The following is a 13,917-nucleotide window of genomic DNA, read 5'->3' as shown; positions in this document are numbered from 1 at the left end:
CCAGCTTTCTCACTGACCGTTCACAAACCCTGAACCTCGGTCCTTTCCGCTCCTCTACCGAGAATCTGACCAAGGGTGTGCCACATGGCTCATGTTTGAGCCCCACGCTATTTAATATCTACGTGGCCCCCCTCGCTTCTCTTTTAAGATCCCTTGGATTCATCCCCATCTCGTACGCGGATGACACGCAGCTGATCTTTCCATTTGATAAAACCTCTCCTGCTGCTCAATCCTGTTTTTCCCAAGGTATGCTGGCCATCTCGGAGTGGATGTGCAGTAATTTTCTACAGCTAAATGCCAGGAAAACAGAAATTATTCCCTTTGGAGACGCTACCATCTTGTGGTCCCCAACCTGGTGGCCCACTGAGCTGGGGCCCGCCCCATTGCCTAAGACCACAGTGAAAAACCTGGGCGTCCGCTTCGACCAGGCCTTGTCCATGAAGGACCATGTCTCTCACACCGTTAGTACATGTTTCTTCACTCTACGTCTTTTGAAGAAAGCTCTGCCATATCTTCCAGACCTTTTTCGCAGGACACTGGTCCAGGCTTTGGTATTAAACAAGCTGGATTATTGTAATTCTCTAATGGTCGCTGCCAACGAATCTGCTCTTAGCCGTCTGCAAGTGGTGCAAAACACCGCTGCACGATTGGTCACCAAAGCTCCCAGTAGATCACCCTCTATTCCGCTTCTTCAACAACTGCATTGGCTACCAGTGAGGAAACGAGTCAAGTTCAAACTCTGTTGCCTGACCCACAAGGCATTGTGTGGTCCCGGCCCTTCCTACTTGACTGAAAGGCTTCATCGGTACACCCCCAACCGCGATCTGAGGTCTGGATCTAAATCGATGTTACTCGTCCCTAGGATTAAGAGGACGCACCTGGGCGGCAGATCTTTCTCCTTCCAAGCCCCTTTGGTTTGGAATCAACTACCTCTTCCGCTTAGACAATGTTCCGACTATCTTGCGTTCAGAAAGTCTCTTAAGACCACTCTCTTTTCGGAATGATACTACCCCAGCACATCTGCATAGGGCGGCGAGCGCTGAGAGACCCTTTCGAGGGTGAGTCACGCGCTTTATAAACTATGTAACATAACATAACATAACATAAATAGATAAATATATCTCAGGATAAATACAGTGATAAAAACACATTGATATAAGTCCGTAATACCAGCATAAATGCGATATGGTAACTCGGATGTAGTCTAATTTACATGTAAAATCAGTGCATATATTGTAAATATAGACCATCTATTTCACACAGTAAGATGTCCAAATTCAAAATAAAAGTCTTCAAAAAATTCCATGATAAAATATTAACTGACCACCCCTTAAGTGTGCAAAAATGCAATAATTGTGTATGTTGTGCTGCTAGCATTGATAAATTCATGTTAGTGCGATCTATAAAGTGCTAAAAGAAGTGCAAAGATGCCAATATCAAAAAAGGTATGGAGAATATATATATAAAAAAGTGCAGTGACCAACAACATATTATATGGAGACTGCAAAAGCAATAGGAGGTGTCCTCAAATATAGTAAACAAAAAAGTTCTGATCATGCCAGTAATAAATGTATGGGCATAGAGTACACTGAATATACATTGAAAATCATACTCAAATATATATGTATACATGAATGTATATGTGGTGAAAAGGAAACAGTCAACAGACTGACGAGTGTTATCATTATATGGGTATTTGGAAACAGAACAGGTGGAGGCTATCGGTAAGAGATAGAAAGATCATTACAGGTAAGTGTGCATATCCTCAGTGATATTAAGACCAAAGTGTACCTTAGTGTCAAGTTCCAGTATTAGGCGGGTCTCCAATTGTCTCAGTAACCTTTCCCTGTTGCCACCCCGTCGTAATTTAGGGATGGCATCAATTACAAAAGAGCTGAGACATTTGAGTTCATTGTTGTGCCTTTCTTTGAAGTGACGGGCCACTGGATAGGTGGCATCGTTATTCACAATAGCTCTCAAATGTTGGAGAATGCGGGCATGCACTTGGAGTTTGGTGCTGCCTACATAAGAGAGGCCACAGGTACAGGTAAGAACATAAACAGCATATTCTGTTTGGCATGTGTAGTGCCCTTTAATTTGTGTTTCTTTAGAGTGATGTATGTAGTACGGTTAGTACCAAATTTACATGCTCTACACGAGTTGCATTTATAGAAGCCCTTCTTTGGTTGTAGCCAGGTGTTACTAGATGTAGTCTCAGGGCTGCTTTTAACTAATTGGCTTCTCATAGAGACAGCACGTCTATAGGTAATAGACGGTTTGTCTGGTAAAAGGGGCGCCAACACACCATCCATTCTCAGAATAGGCCAATTTTTATTGATAATAGCCTTCAATTGTTTATGTTACCTGTTGTAAGTGGTGATAAGACGCGGAGCATTATCCTCATCTCCTTTGTGTCCTATCTCACAAGACCTACTGGCATTGCATAATAGTGACTCTCTTGTTTTTAGTACCGCCTTATCGCTGGCCTGTTTAAGTATAGATTCATTATAGCCTCTAGCCTTAAATCTAGCTAACGCCTCTTGGGTACATTTGGTGAGCTCACTATCCGTGCTGCAAATTCTTTTGAGTCTGAGAAGTTCCCCGTAGGGGATACTTCTAATTAGGTTGCTGGGATGGGAACTGGATGCGTGCAGGGTGGCATTACCCACAGTGGGTTTCCTGAACAGTGTAGATTCCAATTTGTTTCCTGATACATAGATAGTGGTATCTAAGAAAGATACCTGTGATTGACTAATGTATGATGTAAATTTAAGATTCATGTCATTGTTGTTAAGTTCATTGATGAAAGATGTAGCACTGTCAGTGTCTCCCTTCCATATCAGGAACACGTCATCAATGTATCTTAGCCAATGTGCCACATTGCTGTCATATATTGCACCCAAAGAGCCCCTGAGAACTTGCTCCTCCCACCAGCCAACGTGCAGACACGCGTAGCTGGGAGAGAAGCAGGCTCCCACAGCCACACCTCGTTTTTGACAAAATAACTTGTTGTCAAACATGAAAAAGTTATTAAATAAGCACCACTTAATCATTTCAAGGAGCATCACATTATGGTTACGAAAAGGAAGAGATCTTTTATCTAGATAGTGCTTTACAGCAGTCAAACCTGTTTGATGATTAATACTCGTATAGAGTGATTCAATGTCCATGGTAATGAGCGAAAAACTGTCCTCCCATACAATGTTTTTAATTTTGTCAAGGAAGTCACTGGTGTCCCTAACATAAGATGGGAGAGCTTGTACATGTATTTGCAAAAAGTAATCCACATACTGTGTAATCTGTTCGCTCATACCACCTATTGCAGAGATAATGGGTCTGCCAGGGATTGGACAGACTCCCTTATGAATTTTAGGAATGAGGTACAGTGTAGGAATTATTGGAAAGTATATATATATACATATGTCCACAACCAAAGATTACGGAAGTCCGGTGCTTCTGTCGCGGCGGTCCTGGATGGGCTCCGTAAACCAGTAAATTCGTTCGCACCTTTTGCTAATCCAAAAGAATACCAGGACACGCAGGAGTGTACTCAGCAAGTTTTAATGGGCAAGGTCACGCCACACCAACGCGTTTCGCTATTACAGCTTTATCACGGTGTTAAAGCTGTAATAGCGAAACGCGTTGGTGTGGCGTGACCTTGCCCATTAAAACTTGCTGAGTACACTCCTGCGTGTCCTGGTATTCTTTTGGATTAGCAAAAGGTGCGAACGAATATATACATATGTATATATATCTACTGGCGGTCGCCAGTAGATAGTTATAGTAAGGACCGTGTTTCCATAGGAAATCTGCAACATTCTATTTGGAATAACTTTGGCGCCGGTTGACGAATCCTCACGAAATTTTCAAAATAGGTGGGGCGCTCCGCTCCGCTCCTACCCTGAAAGGGGGTATTCGTCAAGCGGGGGCTGAGAAAAAAGGGGGGTCCCAAAACGCGTTTTCCCAATGCAATTTTCCATAGGGACCTTTAGTCCAAGGTACAGCCCGAACGGCTGAACAGAATTACTTGAAATTTGGCAGAGAGGTAGTCCTCAGGTCAGGGATGTGCCTTTTGCAGGTCTGGTGTCAATCTGTTCAGTAGTTCCTGAGAAAATCAAAAGTAAAATCATATATATATGTGGGCAGAGCCTAACCACACATCTCATCCTGAAATCTGATTGGCTGTCAGCACTTCATCCAAGAAGTGTTGGCAGCCATCTTGGGACCAATATACATGATAGCACCTCATTAAAAAGCATTGCAGTTAATAGAAGGTTTTAAGACTTTAGTTACATTATAAATCATTTGTTGATGGTACCATACTCATTTTAGGAATTGTGGTATGTTCTAAGGTGATTTCACCATGTGAAAAAGCCTTCTGCTGGGATATCATGATTGAGAGAAAAATATTTTCTCATGCTTTTCCCACAGAGGTTTGGAAGGTGAGCTATAAGCTAAACTGAGAGCTTTTTTCTGTAAATTCACATTATCTTTCTCAGTCATGTGAGAATGAAGTCTGACATTCTCAGTAAAACATGTACATCCAACAAGGGCAGAGACTGTCAGTTGATTCCTTTGTGTTCTACTGCAGCTTCCCAGAGTGTTCCAAAGAACAACTAGAGCGCTAACAGTCCTACTTATGATAAACGTATGGCACACCTGAAGCCATCTTGCTTGGATTAAAGTGGTAATTCTTAAAACATTTCATTTAAAAAGGAACAAAATGAGGGGGTTCATTTTTCCATAAAAAGTATGATTAGTGCTGCAGAAAGAAAAATTAGGGCACATTTTGAGTGACTTCTCAAATCCTCTTCTATTTCATTAAAAAATTCTGACATGCAGACTGAAACATGCACTTTCAGTACCAGCAGCAGTTTTCCCTGGTGAGCAGTAGCTTTACTACAGTGATCTAATGAGCAAAAAGAGTGCTAACATTCTGAATGTATGGCAACTGTGTGATACATCTGAATGCCTTTGGAATCAAAGTAAAAAACTGAAAGTATTTCCTACTGAGGAGACTGCAGTAAATGAGGAAATTAGGAAACTTCATAACAAATAAGTCTGCCAAGATGGCCTCCAGAGACAAAAGAGCCCAAATGTAGCCCAAATATCACCCAGATGTAGCCCAAGTATAGCCCAATGACAGAATGTCCCAGAGTGTTCTTAAAAACAACTAGAGCACTTACTGTCTTCATTATGACAAAAGTATGGCACACCTGAAGCCATCTTGATTGGAATAAACTGGTAACACTTAAAACATTTAATTTAAAAAGGAACACAATGAGGGGGTTCATTTTGCCATAGAAATTGTGATTAATGCTGAAGAAAGAAAATGAGGGCACATTTTGAGTGACTTCTCAAATCCTCTTCTATTTCATTAAAAAATTCTGACATGCAGACTGAAACATGCACTTTTAATGCCAGGAGCAGACTTCCATGGTGAACAGTAGTTTTACTACATTGATCTAATGAGCAACTAGAGTGCTAACATTCAGAATTTATGGCAAATGTGTGACATATCTGAATACCTTCATGATGGAATCAAAGTAAAAAACTGAAAGCATTTCCTACTGAGGAGACTGCAGTACATGAGGAAATTAAGAAACTTCATAACAAATAAATCTCCCAAGATGGCCACCGGAGACAAAAGAGCCCAAATGTAGCCCAAAATCACCCAGATGTAGCCCAAATATAGCCCAATGACAGAAGTGTGCAAAACACTTATTATTTTGTGTTTTTGCAGTGTTATATAGTGCAGACTTGTCAGGTATTGGAGTGCTTTACATGAGCATTGGTTACATCACACAAGAACAAATTCATTTTGGTTGTAGACATGGGGAGACTAAGTGATTTGACCAGAATCACAGAATGTCGAGCTAAAGCAGAAACTCCAACCTGGTTTCCCAGTTGCAAAGTCTGCAGTTCTGGAAGTAACACCACATCCTCTCCCCTAAGTGCAACATTTAATCAAGTGGTCAACTGGATAAAAAAACATAAAGGTAACAAATAATTTAAAAGTGCTTTCTCGCTATTTGAAAACTCAGAAAATATGTCCTTATTTTAGTCTTTTAGAGCACTAACCATAATTTTGATGCCAATAAGACCCTCTCATATATGTAATTTCTAAAGGAAATGCTCTAGGTATTACAGTTTTGATTACATCAAGATGATGTCAGGCGTTCCACACTTTTGTAATAAATATAGAATGTTAGCAATCTAGTTGTTCATTAGGATACTGTTTAGAGGCAGAGACCAGGGGCACGGACTCTGAAAATTGAAGGCAGGTAGGAGGGTGCAAAGGCAACAATTTAACCACACTGAGCAGGCAGGAAGGGCCGTGGCAGCACAACAGACTATGGAGGGCAGTGGAAAGGGGGGCAGGGGCAACAAACCAACAATACAGGACTTGCAAGAGAGGCTGTGGCAATGTAATAGACCATTGTGGGCAGAAGGAAGAGGCAATGGTAGTACAACCATACATGCCAACAGACCCGATTCAGCCAGGAAACGTCCAATGTTTTTAAGCTCAAATGGGCTTTATTTTATCTGTCTCCTGTCTACAATCTCCTCTTTTTCAATGTAACTCAAAGGGGAAAAACAAAACCCCAGTTTTTTTCTCAAAATCTCCCTCTTACCAAGTTCAAAATGTTCGCAAGTATGGTACATTGGATCATGGAAGGAAATGGGGTAGGGACATGGACTTGGATAACAGAGGACAGGAGGGACATGGAGAGGTGCACCAAACTGACCCTGCAGGGCAGGCATCAGGGTTTGCAGCAGCACAATACACCACACAGGGCATGCGGGACGGGAGTGCAGCACAACAATCCATAGAAAGCAAGAGGGAGGGGACAGGACCATGCACATGGACAACAGAGAACAGAGGGGCAAGAGGCAGGACCATAATGGACAGACAGGAGAGAAAGCTGCAGCATAACAGACCATAAAGGGCAGGAGGATGGATCAGGGGCATTACAATGGAACAGACAAGCCAGAAGGGAGGGAGTAGGGGTCTGCACATGTAAACAGAGGGCTGGGGGCACGGGGGGAGGGCAGGAGCAGCAAGATAGCCATGGAGGTCAGACAGGATGGGCACTAGAAGCAAGACACACCATGAAGAGCAACAGTGAGACTGTGATGGCATACACACAGACCATGGAGGGAAGGTGGGAGGGGTTCAGGGGCAGCTAACTGACCACACAGGGAAGGTGGGAGGGGCCATGGCAGCACAGAAGACCATGCATGGCAAGTGGGAGGGTTAGTGGTAGCACAATGGCTATGATGGGCAAGAAGGAGGGTGCAGGGGCATGCACAAAGGACGATGGAGGATAGAAGGGAGGGTCAGGACCTGTGCACAGACAAGAAAGTTCAGGGGAAGGGGCCTCACAACAGACCACACGGGGCAGGCAGGAGGAGCAGTTGCAGCACAACAGACCAGGGAGGGCAGAAGGGTGTGGCAGTACAATGGACCATGTAGGACAGGAGGAAGAGGATAGGGGCATGGCATGTGGACAGGCAGGGTGGAGGTGGCAGGGACAGGTTACAGTCATCTGACAATGCTAGGCAGGTGGGAGGGGAGTGGCAGCTCAACAGAACACTCAGAGTAGATAGGAGTGGCAGGTCCATGGAACATGGTGGGCAAAAAGGATGGAGCAGGGGCATGCACAAAGACATCGGAGGGCAGGGGGAAGGAGAATAGGGGCAGCAAGCTAAGCACAGAGTTTAAGCAGGAGGTCAATGATGGGGCATAGAATTAGGCAGTAGAGGGCAGGAGGAGTGGACTGGTACATCATACTAAATTGAGGGCAGTGGCAGCACATCAGACCATGCATGGCAGGAGGGAGGAGGCTAGTCCATGGATTCACACAACAGAGGATAGGGAGGAGGGGGATGGGGCAGCAAGCTAACTGTTCAGAGAAGGCGGGTATTAGGAACTTTATTGGTTTTAAAACGTGTGTCTGTGCGAACTACTTAAAATATGAACAAGTATGCAGCATAATCTCACTTTTATTCAGGAAGAAGAGGACGTTTGTGACTGTGACTCGGGGCTCACTTGGCAGAAACACCCCCTGACCCTCCACCCCCTACCGCAAAATGTAATGCCCGTGAAAAGGGTAGGTGAACATAGTGTTATATAGAACATAGTCCTGAGAGCACGATTGAAAATGAAAACTAGATATAGTGTATGGTATAAACTATGCACCAAAAAGTGTGATATAAGATGAACCGGGCGTGAAATATAATATTTTAAAACAAGGTAAGAGAGGGGCTCAATGTTCACAAAAAGGAAATAGAGCACCAAAGGACTATAAAGTAAAAAATGTTTTCCTTTTTGGGTAGAATATTTGTTAACTCATTCACACATTCTATTCATTCAAGCTACCGAAATCAGGTGTTCACAAATCACTCCTTTTCATGGAACACTTCAATACAAAAGAACGTCAATTTATATAAAAGCAAACTATTTATTTTCATCACAAGATTTCTTTTATCACAATATAATCATTATAAAATATGCATTTAATTTTTAATAAAAAAGCGACAAATCTTAAAAACAATTGAATAGTTAATACTAAACAAGACAAAAAAGGAGATTTAAAAGACAATCTATTTTGTCATGAGACAGTTAATTCAGAAACCTCGTGGGCAACAATTGACTAAAGATTCGCTTCCTTATTTGACAAAGGTTTGTGTGCCCCTTCCAAATTTAACACAAAAATATTGCGTCGACTCGTTTCGGAGGGTATTCGTTGTTTGTGGCCTCCTTCTTCAGGACTATAAGTAATCGTATCTCCTTATCCAGGAATGGTTGCCTAATGCACAAATGGAAAACAATTTTTTACTGATGGTATACACAATGTGTTTTCTTTAACAAAAACCTATATTACGTCATGCCCTGTCTTATTGTACAGCTCCATTGGTGCATGGTGGACATCATTTTTTAAGAGAAACCGATACATTAATTAGGTCCTCAATGTCTGACTGTTAATTGTAGAATATCGCCAGTATGCACCACAAAAGTAACACAAGACAAACTGCCTAGGCTCTTTTGTTGTGTGAAACAACGTGATTTGTATTGAAAGTGTTTCCATTCGTTCACTCAACCAGTTATCTACATTCACACTTTAACTTCACACCAGTAGGGAATCACCTTACTCATATACTCTTAAAAAATGTTTAAGAGACTCACCTGTGCGAAAACGCACTAGGCTTACTTATTTATTTTGCTGCAGTCTTGCGGGAGTTTTTTCCAATTTCTCTCACTTCCCTGAGCTGTCAAAAGAATAATAAAATAACTTTTTATTTTTGTCTAAAAAATAATAAATCATTTATTTGATTGTAAGGGGGAGATGAGGCTCCCTAATGGAGAGTCCCATAACTAATTTCCCTATTCTATTGCCTCCTTAATTAATATAGGAATCTGGAAGATACCTTTTAGGGTTGTTCGTGGGGGTGGGCATGGGACATCTTTCTGACCCTCGCCAAGCACCTCCGTGTTGTTCACTTGGTTCCTACAAACAAAGGAACTCAATTTAATTGGGCTAGATTATCTCAAGCAGTGCACTCTAACTGGTCGAAGAAATATACCATTTGTTAATCGCATCTACCTTACATTTCTACAGTTTGTTAACTTTAAGGCTCACCTTTAGGTAAAAGGTTGTTGGCTGTGAGGGATTCTTTTACTGCTCCGGGTAAGAGTTGCTCGTAGCTGTATTCCCAAAGGCAAAGAGTTGAAAAATATATCTTTAGTATCTAGCTTCTTAAATTATTCGACCGCTAATTTTAAACATAATCTAAATTAAATCAAAGAGCTGTTTGAGCGACGCTCCTATAGTGTTTTTACTTAGACAGCTATTTAATGCATATTCCCTTTTCCAAGTCGGAATGCTGACCATATCGTTCGTTTACAGATCAACCTGTGTTGCCCATTTTGATACAGTTGTATTAATAAGTTAGTCAAGCTACCGGCAAAGTATCAATAAGGCCAATGTATGCACATTCAATTTAATTATCTTATCGTATCGCTCGCCTCTCGGCTTTCAACATACCTAATTTAGTCCAACGGCCAGCGTTCCCGGGCAGCTACTTCCGCGTCTCTACGATCGCGGGCAACATCAATGACGGACTGCCTGGCTGGGACTGCCTTTTGTCTTGCGTCGGACGTCGACGTCATAGTGACAAGGCCTGCGCCGATGATCGGGTCAACGTTTTTTTGGCATAAAACTTTATGTAAATCCCTGTCAATAATGGGATGCCTGACTCCATGTGCTTTTGTCCATATATTGGTAGTGAGTTTCCTTTTGCCTGGACCTAAACAATAGTCAGTTTTCTTAAGTTTTTTTTCCCAAAAAAAAAAAAACTCACGTGGAAGCTACCATTTATTTTCTCTACTCCCATGCATGACATTTTTGTATTTATGCACAGTGCGACCTCTAATTCTGAAAATGTTTTTATGCAACAGTGTTTAATTAGAAGAAAATCTCGTTGTAATTCGATAAGAATTATAAACGAATGTTTCTATCTAAAAACCACATGATATCCTTAATTTTATTTGATTCTACAGTGGTGGTACATCATTTTACCCTTTCTCCTCTCGGCTGGACAACTGACGAGTGTATGGATACTACAGATAAAGTTCTGTCAATTCATCGCGACAGTGCCAAGTTCTACCGGCATGATCCATTATTTTAGATGACATTCATCGGTCATTTCGCTGAAGTTACTGTATAATCTACTTCTAATTCAGAGTACCTCTACATTCAACACTATATATTCCATCTTGGCAAGTACCTCAACTAGTTATTTACATGACTATTTTCATCCAGTCTTCTTTCGTATTAAGGCCTTTATCGACCGTATCAAGAATGGAAATGTACCACTGTTCTCTATTTTTTCGTTTGGTTTCAATATTACCGCCTCGTTTTGAGCAGCTAATCTTTTCTATAATATACCATGAGAAGTCAGTATATTTATGTTTGTGTTTTGTAAAATGGTCGACCATGGGAGCATTGATTTTATTTGTCTTTAGTGCAGATCTATGTTCTAGCAAACGTATTCTAAGTTCCCTACCTGTTTCTCCCACGTATGCTAGCCCGCAAGGGCATAGGAGTAGGTAAACTAAATTACTGCTCCTGCAGTTGTTGAGCGTTTTGGCAGTCATGGTATAGTTGTTGTAAGTGAGGGTTTTGGTTACAATGCAGTTGTCGCAAATTGAGCAACTACTGCATTTGTAATTTCCTACTGCTTTGTTCCCTGTAAGCGTGGTCTGATTATTCTCATTGGTTTCTCTGTATGTGTGGACCAAGTTATGTCTGATGTTCTCATTGCGTCGGAAGGCAAAAATTGGTTTAGGAATTTTATCCAATTTACCGTCATTCAAAATATGCCAATTGGAATAAATCACATTCTTTAATCTATTGCTAATATTGGAAAACTGACTTAAAAACACCAGTTTGGAGTCAGCTACTGATTGAATTTCGGTGACTTTAGGTTCTGGGTGTATCATACTTTCCCTATTATAAAATCGTGCTCTTTTGCAGGAATTTTTTATTAACTTTTTGGGGTATGCTCTATTTTTTTATTTCTCGGTTTAAGTTCTCTGCATGTTTAAGAAAATCAGCAACATTGGAACAGTTTCTCCTTAGGCGGAGAAACTGTCCAAAAGGGATGTTATCACGCTGCGATCGTGGGTGGTAACTATTGTAATTTTAGGAGTGTGTTTTTGTCTGTGGATTTGACATAAAGCTCCACTCCTAGAACTCCTTCCATATTTTTGATGGAAATATCAAGGAAGTTAACTCTATTCTTATCATAAACAGCTGTGAACTTGAGGTTCTCGTCTCCCAAATTTAGCCATTCAAGGAATTCTTCAAGAGTTTCAACATTGCCTTCCCAAATAAAGAAGATGTCATCGATGAAGCGGCGCCACAGCTTGACATTCTCAAAAAAGGGCGCCGCCTCATTGAAGACATGCCTCTCCTCAAAATTGGCCACATATAGGCATGCCAGGCTCGGCGCACAGGTTGCGCCCATGCTCGTGCCTTTGCATTGAAGGAAAAGATCATTTTTAAATAGGAACATATTGTTTTTTAGAACCAATGTGATACATTGCTTGATAAAGTCTTTATTGGCCCCTCTTAAATCTGCGTTGTCAAGGATGTCACCAATAACCTCAATGGTGTTGTCTTGAGGTATATTGGTGTACAGAGCCTCTATATCGAGGGTCACTAGTATCTGTTCATTTTCATTATAAGGCCTGCCTTCTATCATTGAGATGATATGGGCCGAATCGCGAACATACGATTTTTGTTGACATACCAGAGGTTTCAAAAAAGTGTCAGCGTATTGACTCAAAGGTTCAAGTAATGAACCAATACAGCTGACTATGGGTCTCATCGGGGGATTATTCAAATTTTTGTGAATTTTGGGGAGACCGTATATGGCAGGCGTTCTAGCATTTTTGTTGATTAAAAACTTGTGTTCAGCCTGGCAGATCCAACCATTATCTAAGGCCATATTGACAAGATCAATAACTTGTTGGTTCAAGGCATTAAGCTTAACAAGTGATGATTTCTGGTAGTGTTCTTTGATTTCTAACAATTGTAGCATCCTCTTGTCGTAGTCGTCTGTGTCAAAGACGACTACCCCACCACCCTTGTCTGCGGGCTTGATGGTGAGCTGTAGATTATTTTTTAAATTGATCATAGCTTTCCTTAATTCTTTGGACATGTTATTTTTATCAGGGTGGGCATCATTCATAATTTGTTTAACTTTAGATTCTACAGTTTTTTCAAAGGCTTCTATATTTTTCCCTACTTGCGTGATCGTTGGGGTAAATGTAGATTTTTCCCGGAGACCAGAAATGTTCGTGGGACGGTTATATTCTGTATTTTCAAAAAACTCTCGCAATCTAATTTTACGAAAAAAGGCTTTCAGATCTTTTTCTATGTTAAATTTGTTAGCATTTGATCTGTAAACGAACGATATGGTCAGCATTCCGACTTGGATAAGGGAATATGCATTAAATAGCTGTCTAAGTAAAAACACTATAGGAGCGTCGCGCAAACAGCTCTTTGATTTAATTTAGATTATGTTTAAAATTAGCGGTCGAATAATTTAAGAAGCTAGATACTAAAGATATATTTTTCAACTCTTTCCCTTTGGGAATACAGCCATGAGCAACTCTTACCCGGAGCAGTAAAAGAATCCCTCACAGCCAACAACCTTTTACCTAAAGGTGAGCCTTAAAGTTAACAAACTGTAGAAATGTAAGGTAGATGCGATTAACAAATGGTATATTTCTTCGACCAGTTAGAGTGCACTGCTTGAGATAATCTAGCCCAATTAAATTGAGTTCCTTTGTTTGTAGGAACCAAGTGAACAACACGGAGGTGCTTGGCGAATGTCAGAAAGGACGTCCCATGCCCACCCCCACGAACAACCCTAAAAGGAATCTTCCAGATTCCTATATTAATTAAGGAGGCAATAGAATAGGGAAATTAGTTATGGGACTCTCCATTAGGGAGCCTCATCTCCCCCTTACAATCAAATAAATGATTTATTATTTTTTAGACAAAAATAAAAAGTTATTTTATTATTCTTTTGACAGCTCAGGGAAGTGAGAGAAATTGGAAAAAACTCCCGCAAGACTGCAGCAAAATAAATAAGTAAGCCTAGTGCGTTTTCGCACAGGTGAGTCTCTTAAACATTTTTTAAGAGTATATGAGTAAGGTGATTCCCTACTGGTGTGAAGTTAAAGTGTGAATGTAGATAACTGGTTGAGTGAACGAATGGAAACACTTTCAATACAAATCACGTTGTTTCACACAACAAAAGAGCCTAGGCAGTTTGTCTTGTGTTACTTTTGTGGTGCATACTGGCGATATTCTACAATTAACAGTCAGACATTGAGGACCT

Source organism: Triturus cristatus, chromosome 6 (genome assembly GCF_964204655.1).
Source record: "Triturus cristatus chromosome 6, aTriCri1.1, whole genome shotgun sequence".
Lineage (NCBI taxonomy): Eukaryota > Metazoa > Chordata > Amphibia > Caudata > Salamandridae > Triturus > Triturus cristatus.
This window is presented reverse-complemented; position numbering follows the sequence as displayed.